The sequence below is a fragment of the Anolis sagrei genome, chromosome 1 (genome assembly GCF_037176765.1).
Source record: "Anolis sagrei isolate rAnoSag1 chromosome 1, rAnoSag1.mat, whole genome shotgun sequence".
Taxonomy (NCBI): Eukaryota; Metazoa; Chordata; class Lepidosauria; order Squamata; family Dactyloidae; genus Anolis; species Anolis sagrei.
This window is the reverse complement of record NC_090021.1, coordinates 233,848,826-233,862,779: the sequence shown is the minus strand read 5'-3', so window position 1 is coordinate 233,862,779 and position 13,954 is coordinate 233,848,826. Positions and strand designations below refer to the sequence as shown.

General features: G+C 41.3%; 1 protein-coding gene across 7 annotated transcripts in view; it reads left to right on the top strand.

Annotated features, from left to right (window-relative positions):
• The first annotated feature begins 653 nt into the window (after nucleotides 1–653).
• SLC43A3 (solute carrier family 43 member 3) overlaps nucleotides 654–13,954 on the top strand; it is a 45,517-nt gene continuing 32,216 nt past the window's right edge. Inside the window, exons 1-3 of one of the 7 annotated variants that reach the window (XM_060771877.2) lie at nucleotides 657–759; nucleotides 6,925–7,060; nucleotides 7,276–7,332. The gene's annotated coding sequence lies outside the window, so the exon portion shown is untranslated. Of the gene's footprint in view, nucleotides 760–982; nucleotides 1,074–6,924; nucleotides 7,061–7,275; nucleotides 7,333–13,954 lie in introns of those variants that run through there. The other 6 variants (XM_060771896.2, XM_060771915.2, XM_060771904.2 and 3 more) reach the window with 6 other exon arrangements.

Here is a 13,954-nt window from a genome sequence, read left to right as displayed (position 1 = left end):
AGAGCCAACCTTCAGAAATGGGGCCACCAAGTGGAATCCACGACATGCGAGTGTGGAGAAGAGCAAACTGCTGACCACCTGCTGCAATGCAACCTGAGCCCTGCCACATGCACGATGGAGGACCTTCTTGCAGCAACACCAGAAGCACTCCAAGTGACCAGATACTGGTCAAAGGGCATTTAATCAACTACCAAGCTTGCAAACTTTGTGTTTTGTTTGTTTGTTAACAAATGCAAGGCAACTGTTTGGTCTGCTCCTGACACGAAAATAAATAAATACCACAGAATGAATGCAGCTTGACACCCGTTGAACTCCCATGGCTCAATGCTATCAAACCCTGGGATTAGTATTTTGCTGAGGCAACACCATCTTGGGCAGAGAAGATGTTTGTGGGCTCTTCCATACCGCTCTTTATCCCAGAATATCAAGACAGAAAATCCCACATTATCTGAGTGTGGACTCAGATAATCCAGTTCAAAGCAGATATTATGGGATTTTCTGCCTTGATATTCTGGGATCTAGGGCTGTGTGGAAGGGCCCTGTTTGTCAAACCACAACACTTAGGATTAGAGTGGTTTTCAAATACCTTCATTCTACAGTGGAGATGCAACTTGGGGGAGGGAGGGGGGGAGGGGGCGCGTCGGGGGCGTGTCCGCCCGGCTCTGACGTCACGACCACCCCGCGCGCGGCAATGGCTGCAACTGGGGCCCGGCTGAAGCAAGCAAGAGAGGGAAAGGAGCGAGCCTCTCCGCAGCCAAGGTGAGCCCCCTTGCCTGCCCGCCTGCCTCTCCTCCTGGCGGGCTGGGCGCGGAGTCTGCCCCAAGGCAGCCCCAGGGCGGGCGTGGGAGGAGGACGGGGGCAGAGAGAGGGAAAACGTGAGGCGGGAAGGCCTCTGTCCAATGGGAGAGGGGGACCCGAGGGGGCGGGGCTTCGGAAGGCCCCCCAGCCTGGGTCAAGAGGAGGAAAGGCACCTGCAGCGAGGGCGAGGCGGCGGCGGCGGCCTTTCTTTGCTACTCTCTTGCCGACACCAACCCCAACCCCTTGGGAGCCGGGCCCGGGCCCTGAAGAAGGAGGTAGGTCTGAGGAACCGGGGAGCATCTTCTGGGGCAATTGGAAAGAGGTAGAATAATAAAATCCTAGAGTTGGAAGAGACCCAAAGGGCTACCCAGTCCAAGTGCCATGCAGGGACACACCATCAAAGCACTCCCCACAGATGGCCGCCTTTAAAGATTTGAAGATCCAAGAGCCATCCAGTCGAGCTCCTGACATGCCTCTACTTAGGCCCCTTCCACACAACCATATAACCCAGATTATCCAGGCAGAGAATCCCACAATATCTGCTTTGAACTGGGTTATCTGAGTCCACACTGCCATATATTCTAGTTCAAAGCAGATTTGATTCAGCCTTAGAAACCTCCAGAGAAGGAGACTCCTCCTCACTCCTTCTACAGTGCAGATGAACCTCAAGTCTCCATAGCATTCCAGAGCTCAATCCCTACTCTGTTTCTTAAATCCTGGCTGAAGTTATATTTGCAGGAAAGACAACACAAGGAATGAGCCACAGGTGACCAAAATAGATCCCAGCTAAATGGGTCACTGTAATGCTGAGTTTTTATCCTCTCCACTCTGCATTATTTAATTGGGTTGCAATGCTGTCCTATCTCTAGGGTTCAGGGTGGATTGCATGTCTTATAATCTACCCATAAATCCAAGCTGCCTTCATATTCCAGCTATGTGTAGGAGTAAAAGGCCTCCTTCTTCTCCTGGCCTTAGAAGGACACTTGGAAAATGTTCTAAGGCTGTGTTTTTCAGAAACTGGGCAGCTGTCTGTCACAGAAACTAATAAAAGTATCACCGGGATTCAAGGGAGGTCTGAATCTCTGGAGGAGACTGGGCAAAGCTGTTTTACAGCCTTCATATTGAGATTATCTGGAGGGCTTTCTAGTTCCCCAGGCAAGGTAAGAATTTTGTGGTGGTGGAATAACAGGTATTGGAGGATTCTGGAAATGCACAGGCTTTATTCAGAAACTGCCTGAGATCATCCAAGGGTCATTTAAACTAACAACAAACACTGGTTTCTTTGCTTCATGAGAGTTGAAAGTAGGTTCAGAGAATGTCACTGCTTGTGGCGTGTATCCCGCTCCCATGCCTGACAAACAGATTTCCCCCTTGTTGCAGAAATTGTATGATCAGGGGCAATAGTGTAGGAAAAGAAGTGTGTTCACGTGTCTCTACCTCATTTATTTGTTACATATTTAAGTTACACATTACTTGAAGTTCTCTGACTGGCCAAGCTAGGAAGCACAGCAGAAATGAGAAGCAGAACAAATCCTTACTTGTCCACATTTCCTTTCTTCCTAGATTGTAAGGGTGAGAAAAATAATTACCTTGTTTTCAGCTGATTTTAAATAAAGCATAATTTATTTGGGCTCAGGAAAGGTGTTTTTAAATGCTTTCAGTGAATTAAAAAATACTAAATAAAACTTTCTCACAGTTCAGCAGGGACTTTCTCCCTACTGTGTGGAACTGTGTGTTATAACTGCAACTGGATGGGGAGAAGAAATGGTTGGAAGGACTCAGGGTGCACCTACACAGTAGAATGAATGCAGTTTAACATGCAGTTTGACACCATTGCCATGGCTCAGTGCTATGGAATCATGGGAGTTGTAGCTTTACAAGGTCTTTAGCTCTCTACCGATACTTTAGCGTACTAGTGCCTCATCAAACTACAGCTCCAAAGATTCCATAGCATCGGGCCAGGATTGTTACAGTGATGTAAACATGCATTCATTCTTTAGTTTAGATGCAGCCTCAGGGCCCTTCCACACAGCTATATAACCCAGAATATCAAGGCAGAATAACCCACAATATCTGCTTTGAACTGGATTATCTGAGTCCACACTGCCATATATCCTAGTTCAAAGTAGATAATGTGGGATTTTATTCAGCTGTGTGGAAGGGGCCACAGTTGTCACATGAGCAGAAGGGGGAGAATCTGAGGAATAAAGCTGGATTTTCAGGAAGTTGTTGGAATTGTGCAGTTAAGGAAAAGCAGTAAATGTTTTTAGGGCATGGGAGGGGAAAGCAGATCTTCAACAAGCAGGGTAGGGATTAGATGTGGCTGCTAAGTTGGAATGTAACAAAACTTCACGATGCATATTTTTTCATTTAAATGCAAATTTATTCACACAAAGCCCTTCATTTGTAAACATACTAGTTTGAGTTTTGCCCATTAGTTTCCTTCAGTAAATGATGAATAAAATCAGGTCATTAATTAAGGTTAGTGTGTCTCCATTCATAATTTAAAGCAGGAGCGCTCAAACTAAGGCCTGCAAGCTGGATGTGCTCCCCAAAGGTAATTTACCCATTCCCAGGCCTAATTTTTAGATTTAGGCACCCCTAAGTATGAAACGACTTGTAGACAAACAACAATCCTAATTAACTTGACTATTTCATCAGCCAAAAGCAGGCTTACACTTCCCATTGAAATATTGGTAAGTTAAAATTGTTGGTTAAAATTGTTCTTCATTGTAAATATTGTATTGTTCTTTCACATTTTTTTGCATTACAAATAAGATATGTGCAGTGTGTGTAGTAATTTGTTCATGTTTATTCAAACTATAGTCAGCTCCCCAAAAGAGCCTGAGGGACTGTGAACTGGCCCTCTGCTTAAAAAGTTTGAGGATCCCTGATTTAAGAACTTGAATAACATCCTGAAATAAGGATTTTGCAGAATGTACCGTAAATGAAAAGCATTGCCAATCTCTAGCCTTTCATCTCTGAGCTTCTGTCCACTGTTTGTGGTACTGAAACTGCATGGCAAAGAAACAATGAAAGGAAACAAATTGAGTTTAACAGAACTTTTTTTTTCTTCTGATCACTGAGCAAGGATATGTACTTGTGGCTAGACATAATTCTTAGATTGGCTCAAGGTTATGATTACTTGTACTGGCTTAATGATTGCCTAGAAATTTATTCACAGGCTCTGGTTTTTTTTTGTTCAGCCCAGGAAATAGCTGCATCAGACAGGGTTCTATTTTCCATGCTGCCGGGTGATCGCAGGCTTTGGGCTCAGAGCCAGTTTTGGGGTTTGTTCATTCAGCCAGATCCTCAGGGCATGTTATGTTTGGTATGCATAAAGTAATAATTTGTCTATCTTGTCTTTTTCCTAATCCACTGTGATAGAATTGTGTTTTTGATCTATGAATGTTGGTGCCTTTGCTCCATCAGGTTTCCTAAACTTGCTTTCCTTTTAAGTGTTTTTCAGTTTTAGGAGGGCCATGCATTTTAGAAGCATGCTCCACCTTGCTTCTCTGAAAACAGAGGAGGAAGCACCACAAATATTTCATTTAAAGTTTGAGACTAAAGCCCAGAATAGATTCACAATTCCACTGACTGAAAGCTATTGGCCACCACTGACTAGAGGCACCATTCAGTTAAATTATGTTCTTGAATCATGTCACCAAACACATTTCACAGCTACATTTATGTTGCTTGTTTTAGCAGGTCAGAAAGCTGTGAAAAGTGCTATTTTCTGCCAATTTCTTCTTTGCTGAAACAAAATAGGCACAAGTATCTATACATAGGAGTGAAGTGTGTGTGTGTAGTGGGCAGTGTGTTGTATTTATTCATTTCATTTGAATGCTACTTTTCTTCCAGCGTTGGATTCAAAGCTGGTTCCTAAAAACAGCATTTACACTAAGAATGTAGCTGTAGTTTGGTGTGTTGAAGGTCCTTAAACTCAGGTGTCATTTTAATAATTTATTATCTACATCACTCCTTTAACTGTTATTCTAAATTAACTAGGAAATTAGAGTACACTGGGCTCAATATAACACACTTATACACCAACATATGTAGGGTCTAGTTCTGAAACTCCCCCAGCTAGAGGTTGACACAATGCAACCTTGGGGCCACATGCAGCTTCTAGAGATGTTTTTGTAGCCCTTGATACCTCTAGAAACCCAGGTCAAGCTTCTTTTCCTGGCCAAAAAAGCATTACTGACTCTGGAAGCCTCCAACTGTAACAATTCATCTTTTAAATAAGTTGGAAGACTTTTCTGCACTATTTATCATTTAAAAATATAATTTTTTTATCACTAGCCGTGATCTTCTAGACAATTTGGGTTCTGTTTTTTGATGGTACATGCAGCTTCCAGAGAGTCTACATGAAAAGTAGCCATTGGACCTGCCAGAGTCACCCACCTTTGAATCAACTAAATCTGCTGGATATAATTAGGTGCTCTGCCAAAGATGGGGGAGAAAGATGTAGGCCAGGGCAATACTTTCAGGAGGTGTTGATAAGCACTTGTATCAAAGTGATTTTAGCATTTGCCATCTGACATCAGATGGCAAACTGGGAAAAAATGAACCATCTGAGAAATCACTACAATTTCAGCTGCACAAAGAGTTTGCTTCAGTGGCTCCATTATAGCAGCAGCCACTTCAGTAAACCTTTCAGCAGCAGCATGACACAGTTGTTAGCACATGCTAAAGCAGCAGCCGAGTTAATAGCATAATAGCTGTAGAGGTAACAGCTAATGTAGAATATCCACAGGCATTTCTCTGCCACCAGTCACAATATTGCTTGTTGACTATGCCCCACTGATGCTTGTAGAACACGTCAGTTAACATACAGTAATGGCTGAATAACCACTTGACGCCACTTGATGCAGTATTTGCACAAATACACAATGCATCAAGGAACACAGAAATATTCAATTTATATGTATTGGCATAATGGTCAGAATGGAGCCCAGCATGCATAACCTGTGGAATAATGTTGATTTCTATAGCTGTACCAACAACATTTTTATATTGGTACCTCTTTGAATTACTTCTGCCTGTTAGTGATGTAAAAGTGGCTTACTGCAAGGAGTACTCACCCTGGTCAAAGATCTGATAGGAATAAGTATTTCTTGTAGAAGATGGTAAGTTGATCCTAATATTCTCATTCTGCAAACAACACTGGCAAATAGCTTACCTGGACAGTGGTTTAAACTGTCAATCCACATCTTTATCTCTACATAATTATTTTATTTTGCATCCATGTGTTTTAGTTTATATAGATAGTTCTGATTATCTATCTTTCAAGCCACCCTGAGAACTCTGTTCAAGCATCCTTGAAAGTGGAATGGTTAGGGTTGCAGGACCCCCTACACAAATGGTGAAACTGCAGATATAAAAAAACCAAATCTTTTTTTAAATTCCAAAGAGCACCTCTAGGAATTTTTAGGTCCTCCAGATGAACTCTGAGGTCAACATCCTCTGGCCATTTAATTATGCTGGAGGACCTACACATGCCTAGAAAATTGTTCTCTCTAGGAAACTCTTGGTCCTCCAGTTCAAGTCTGTGGTCACACATCCAGTAGTAGTTGGATGTGTGACCACAGACTTGAACTGGAGGACCAAGAGTTGTGCTGGGGAACCTAGAAATTATTAGAGAAAACATATTAATCAAATCAGGGAAATATCTAATCTGCAGAAATGAAACCCACAAATATGAATGCCTAACCATAGTTAAATGAGAAAGACCAAAGAGAAACCTATGATGGCACAGTCATAGACACTTGGGAGTCCAACCTAAGTGTCAGTCCCTGCAAAATCTAGCCAGCAACAAAGACCATTCACAAAAGTTCTTTTGGTATTGGCTTTAATTGCTCAGATCTCTACAGCTAAAGAAAGTCCCCAATGGTGATTTCACCCAACAACTCTTGGCTTTCTACTGATCTCCCTGTCCCCCCTTGCCAGCCCGTTTAGTTTTCCCATGGGAAAGAGTCCATCAATATGTTTTGAAGTCTCTTCCCTGATGTCCCCTGCTGGCCTCAAGATGTCATGGAGAAGATTTATAATGTCTTTGGGAACAGCAGAAATCAGCTCCTGACACTAAGACATAATTCATATTTTCATCTTTCTTTCTCTAAGGGATTGCAGCCATATAACAGACCCTTGAAGGGAACCAATGTTCCACTCCCTCCCATGCCTTTGATATCACCTCAATGACTGGCTGTGAAGGACTGCCAGTTTTCCTCTCTGCTTTACCTGCTCTGCAGGCTTCAAGGTGAAAAGATTATTCTTAACAGTTATTTTCCCTGCTGGTGAAACTATAAGTTTCTCAATACACTTGAGGGGGAAGGGATACTTTCAAAGAGCTCTCTCTTTCTATGCTTCTGTTTGGCAATTTCTAAGATTCTTTTGAGGAAGCCAGACCCTTTAAGATGATATAACTCCGATATAAATGTGTGGTTCTCTCTCTCTCTCTCTCTCTCTCTCTAGAATGACCAGATGCAAACGATGACTGCCCTCCTGCATTGCAAAGAAGAGGGAATTTTAGTAAGTACGACTTGTCACTTGCTGAATTCCCATTTTTTTGCACAGCTATTAAAGATACAGTAGTCTTGTCTTCCTTTGCATCTGGCTGCTCTGCCTCTGACTCTGATTCAAGACAAATGTTTTGTCTGTAGGGCAGTTATGCCTTTTGGAATCATCAGAACTTTGGCACATATAACTGTCATCAAGAGTTGCAATCTTTTCTCTCGGTTGTGCTTCTACCATTTCACTGCATTTTCTGAACTTTAGTTAATTGCTTTGCTTGACTTAAAGGTTCTGCTTGTGGCTTTGCAGTCCAACTACTGGCCAAGGGCAATCTGGTCAGTGAATTTCTGCTCATGACCTTTGCGTCCTATTATTCCTGCTGTTGGGTTTAGTTAATCATTCACAAATTACACAAAAAAAATAAGGAAAAAAGGCAAATCCACAGTCGTGTTTACATTATACAGTGCTTCATTATTTTGTAGCCTCTTTTTACAGCACTTTGTTTTAAGACACCACCTTTTGTTAGTTTGGCACTATTTTTGAGAACCTGATTCATATGCTTTTAACAGCACACAACAAGCATCCATTTAACAAGTGAACCTTAAAAAAACAAAGCAAGATGCCTGAGTGATAAGAAAAACATTATCTGTCTTTTTTCTGCCTCTCTGAGTATTTTGAAAAGAGTTGGTTCAGGGAAAAAATGATGTCAAACCCATTTTGAAAAGTCACTCTTCAGCATATACACACACATGCATGCAAACACACACACATACCTTGGTGTTTGCTGTTAACAGACACCTAATAAGCAGGTATTTTTGACAATTTCATCAGGATTTTAAACAATAATATCATATGCATTTTCAAGCATTCAGAAATGTATCTGCATTTTCAAGTGAGCTGATTTGGATACAGCATAGATTATAATGTGTTTTACTTTTCAGTTTCACAGTTCTTTGAAATTTGTGATCATTTATTTGGCTTTAAAATACCAAAATATGTGTTTTATTGTAAACTGTGTAAAAATGCATTGGAATTCTCATATAAACCTGAAATGACATTACGGAATTGAATTGTGAATGAATGCACGTGAAACTGACATTAATAAAAAATAGACTGGTCACACGTTTCTCATGGACATCCCAGATGTTTTTGGCAAGCTTTCTTCATATCAAGGAATAACATCAGCACTCAATCTGTAGGAGCTGGAAGCACAAAATTGATTCTGCACATGTAAGCAGTCACTGGGACACAGAGGGAGCTCTGTCTGCAAAGAGAAAACTATGAAATGTCTTTTAGAGCAGGAGATGTGCATTGTAAGAATATGAATAGGATGCTTATATTTTGGGAAATTAACATGAAGTTTGCTCCATTCCCTCCTCTTGCTGGATATCAGTCTGTTCTTGAGATGTCATGTTTGAGTTTTAATGGGATAGACTCTAATTTCCAAAGGAGATAGTAAGTGATTCCAGGTATGGTGTTGACACAATGGGTCCACATGCTATATTTCAGGCATGGGCAAACTTTCTAACTTGGGGGCCACATGGTGGGCTAGAGTCCTTCACTTTCTGCCTCTTCTCTTCCAGAGGCAGAAAGTGAAGGAAAGATGGGAAACATTTGGATCCCAAAAGGGTTGGCCTTTGTCAGGATGAGATCGTGGATAAGAGAGAAAAAGTGTATCCACTAGACCCCATATTACATACTCTTGATATAGAGTCCTAGAATCCTAGAGTTGGAAGAGACCCTAAAGGACCATCCAGTCCAACCCCCTGCCATGCAGGAAGGCACAATCAAAGCACTCCTGATAGACAGCCACTGCAGAAAGGCCTCCAGAGAAGAGAACCCCATCACACTCCTAGGCAGCCACTCTCCAGGAAGTTCTTCCTAATCTTTTCAGTCAGATCTCTTTCCCTGCCATTTGAACCCATTGCTTCCTTGTGCCTTGGTTTCTAGAGCAGCAGAAAGTCAGTTTTCCCCCTGCTTCTCAATGAGACACCCTTTTAAATCTTGAAACATGGTTCTTGTGTTCCCTCTCTACCTTCTCTTCTCCCAGCTAAACATCCCCCAGGAGGAAAGGAGGAAGGAAAAGGAGAAGGAAGGAAGGAAGGAAGGAAGGGAGAGAAAGATGGAAGGGTGGAAGGGAATGGAGAGAGGGAGGAAAGAGAGAAGGAAGAAAAGACAAAAGGGAAGGAAGGAGAAAAAGAGAGGGGAGGAGGAATGAAAGAAGGAAGGAAGGAAGCACAGACAGATGAAAGGGTGGAAGGGAAAGAAGGATGGAAGGAGGGAAAGAGAGAAAGAGGGATGGTGAGAGAGAGGAGGGACTGAGAAAAGAGCCCAAAGGACTGCATCTGCCCCCCTCCTGGGTTTGCCCATACCTGATAGACTTCATTCCTCCTTAAAAGACCATCAGCAGTTCCCAGGGTGAGGTTTTCTTTTCTGATCAGGCACTTTCTTCTCCTAGACTGCAAGTAATGCATTGCTCATCTATAAACACCTCCAAATTATCCCCTCTCACTCACATGGCAGCCATATGATGTGTTGATTTCGCTGTGTGCCTTCAAGTCATTTCTGACTTATTGCGGCCCTAAGTTGACCCTATCACAGGGTTGTTTCTTTGTGTGTCCAAAATTTGCCTAGAGAAGGTTTGTGCTTTCTCTCTTCTGAAGGTGGGTTCCATTGGGTTCAGATGCTTTCCCTCCAATATTCAAACAATGACAAAAACACTTGCACCAAACTATGCATACAGAAGTAGAAACATCTAAATCAGGAATGGCAACTTTTGATGCAACACAAACATACCCGAGGCTTCCAGATCGCTCTGTCTCCTGCAGGTTAGTTGTGGGTAAATGTATGTGTGAGGCAAGAATGTCTTTCTACCAGTATGGATAGAGCAGTGGGTTTCCCTCACAATGGTGGTCTTCTCAGTTGGAAGTGAGAGAGATGCATGAAGTTGCTGTCCTCAGCAGGCAATTAGGACTCAACTCATGCTTGCAAGTCTGAGAGCTTCTCTCTCTTCCTAGCCCTTCCTATTGTTGGCCTGGAGCAAAGCTGTGGAACTGATTATATCTGCCTCTGATGTCATCTGATCTGGAAAGGCTATGGAGAGAGAGAGAGAGAGACAGCCATTCCCGTGAATAGCTTCCAATCATTTTAATGGCCTTCCTCTTGTCCTTTTAGCATTTTGATTGTTTTCAGGTTTTTGCATTTACCTGATGAGGTTTTTTTTCCCACACATACCTGATGATTTTTTCTTTTTTTGCAATATAGAGTTAGATCACACCTGTGTTTGTGATTGTTTGTCAGTTTACACAGTACAGGAAAACACTGAATTCTAAACTAGGAGGTGAGATGAACATTTTGAACACATTACATATCAGATTCTGAACACCAGAAGCCTTTCTTTCCACAGACAATAAATTACCTGTGGTGTGATATTGTCAGTGAACTCAGTCCAGTTGCAGTTGTGCAAGCCAAGTCTGGACCAGTCCCACAATTAAGAGCATTAATGACATATATTTGATTTTGTATGTTTTATTTTTCATATAATGGCAAGCCTCTGTAGCTTTTCCAAATAGCTTTGGATGCATTCCTGTTTATAGTTACTAATAACATCCCTAGTTTAAATGACAGAGGAACATTGTCAATTCACAATACCCTTTGTGTCACAAATATCTGCTCATAACTTACATTACACACATAAACTGCTATTTGACTGTGCATTTGCTTCTTTTCATACCCCATATACATTGCCATATATAGCAGTTTGAACTGCATTACAATGCTCAGTGTGACTTGTATAATGCAGATTGAACTGGATTATATGAGTCTACACAGCCATAATCCAGTTCAATGCAGTTAATCAGCATTCTGAAACTGCTTTAAATGACAGTGTAGATGGAGCCTCAGTCTGCCTTCCCAGTTTGGCAGCTTTGTCTTCACATTTTTCTGCAAGTGGAACAAGTTGGGAGATTACAATGAATGCGCTGAATATCTATTGTTTCTTCCTCCACTGCCTCTTAAAATGAATGGAAGAAACTTGTTCTTCATTTCCACTTTACATCTGTTTGACATTCCAGGAACAACAGATAAGTGGCATGTGTTGTTTAAAAGCACAATTCACCTGAAATGTCAGGTCTTATTGATATGAAAAGGGAAGGGATGTCCTTAGAATCATAGAATCAAAGAATTGGAAGAGACCTCATGGGCCATCCAGTCCAACCCCCTGCCAAGAAGCAGGAATGTTGCATTCAAATCACCCCTGACAGATGGCCATCCAGCCTCTGTTTAAAAGCTTCCAAAGAAGGAGCCTCCACCACACTCCAGGGCAGAGAGTTCCAATGCTGAACGGCTCTCACAGTCAGGAAGTTCTTCCTAATGTTTAGATGGAATCTCCTCTCTTGTAGTTTGAAGCCATTGTTCCGCGTCCTAGTCTCCAAGGAAGCAGAAAACAAGCTTGCTCCCTCTTCCCTGTGGCTTCCTCTCACATATTTATACATGGCTATCATATCTCCTCTCAGCCTTCTCTTCTTGCCCAGCTCCTTAAGCCGCACCTCATAGGGCTTGTTCTCCAGACCTTTGATCATTTTAGTCGCCCTCCTCTGGACACATTCCAGCTTGTCAATATCTCTCTTGAATTGTGGTGCCCAGAATTATGCAATTTCCTTTCATTTCAGAGAGGCTTTCAGAGGAGAACCCTGCTATGAGTTGTGGCAGTGGTGTCTAGTAGCTCTCATGTCACTGGGTAGTGAATCAGCTGTGAGTTTTCATCAGAAATTTAAAGGAGTTGCTCAAGTGTTTTGAGACCTGCCTCTAAAATAAATTCAGCACCTGGGAGAGCTCCCTTTGAATTATGTACAGACTAAAATCCAGAGCAGATTCATGTGGCACATCACTGAACTGTAGCCTGTTAGATGTTTGCATGCATGAGGTATTTGGTTGACTACTGTATTTGCTGCTAATTTAGTATAAGAGCTGCTAGGGAGTGAGCATCTGCATTAAATTGATTAGATACAATAGCTAAGCTGAAGAGGGAATTTTAACTGATGTTGTTTGCATGGCAAACTACACACAGTAAAATTCTCTAATATGACTATTATGTGTAAAACAGTTCTACTCTCTTTGGCACATGTCCTACCCAATCTGTTGTTATAGAGTATGTATGACTTCCTAAGTGTGATCCTCCAACAGAGCTAAAAAGTTTAGCCTGCTAGTTGCATACCCACCAGTGGTTTCAAACATGCTACCAAAAGCCATAATGTTTCTGCAAAAAGACATAATTACACCTATGTTCTCAGATAGAAAATGTAGGCTTAGGGCTCTTCCACACAGCCCTATATCCCAAAATATCAAGGCAGAAAATCTCACATTATCTGAGTGTGGACTCAGATAATCCAGTTCAAAGCAGATATTGTGGGATTTTCTGCCTTGATATTCTGGGATATAGGGCTATGTAGAAGGGCCCTTAGTTTTGCTATGATTATCTGTTCAAGAAGCACATAACAATAATAAAATGACAACATGACCTGTTAATCTGTAAGTTTATTAACCAAGACTGATGATCTACGCATCCTGCCCTTTAAGTATAAAATATACACACTACATGAGATAGTAGACATTTGTACAGAAGGGCAATGGTGTAAAGAAAGAGTTCTATCAGTATGAGAGGTGGTAGTTAATTTTTTAAAAAGAGAGATGCTGAGGATCAATTATGGTTGGAAATCATGTCACCCAATTTGGATTCATATCTTCTGGACATTGACTTTTTGGGGCTTGGTTTTTGTTTTTTTGCCTCCCAAGCCTGATTAATTTTTCTTGTTCAGGTAAGATAAATAGAAATTCACCATTATTGCACTTTTTATTATCATACTGGACATTTAATTAGTGCATAGTGCATTTTTAGCACTGGTCTAAATATGAGTTAGGCTATCAAAGAAGCCATTTTTTGATTCCAGGTTTTATAAGTAGCCCTCTACAAGTATGTAATAATAGTTTGGCTGTAGGGTTGACTAGAAATTTCATTTGTCCTGTAATGAAAAACTTGCATACCTATTTCTGCCCCAAGTGCAGTTCATCATTTGATCTTTAGAAAGCATCATTACTTGATAAGATCACTATTTTAATCATTCCAGGTAAGAGGCAATCCCCATAAATCTACCAATTCCTTCATGGATTGTCATGCATGACTGGTGGCATAAGCTCTATAAGATGAATTTATATTATCTAAGTTGTCAACCAGTATGTTACAATCTTTCACATTTGCTAGGGTTTGGGGTGCAGGATTCCCATGAGAATGGAAAAAATATCAATTGTTAACACTCTAAGATTCTCTATACCCTCCAGCACCATTCTGTATTCAACTTTGGCAGAAGTTGATCATTGAGTTGCACTATAGGATCTAGGATTTTTTTAGAGAGAGCATATTAATCAAAACTGCGAATAATCAAATCCATAAAAGCTAAACCAGCAGAAATGGGGAGAGGCAATTGTATAACTTAATACATCTGGAAATGCTGAGATAATGGTGTCCTGTGACTAGGAAGACCTATCACATGTTTAAATCCCAACTCATTAAAAAGCAAATGGCAACCATACTAATAATACTGATTTTAAAATGATGTTTCTAGCATACAATAATTGTCTGTGA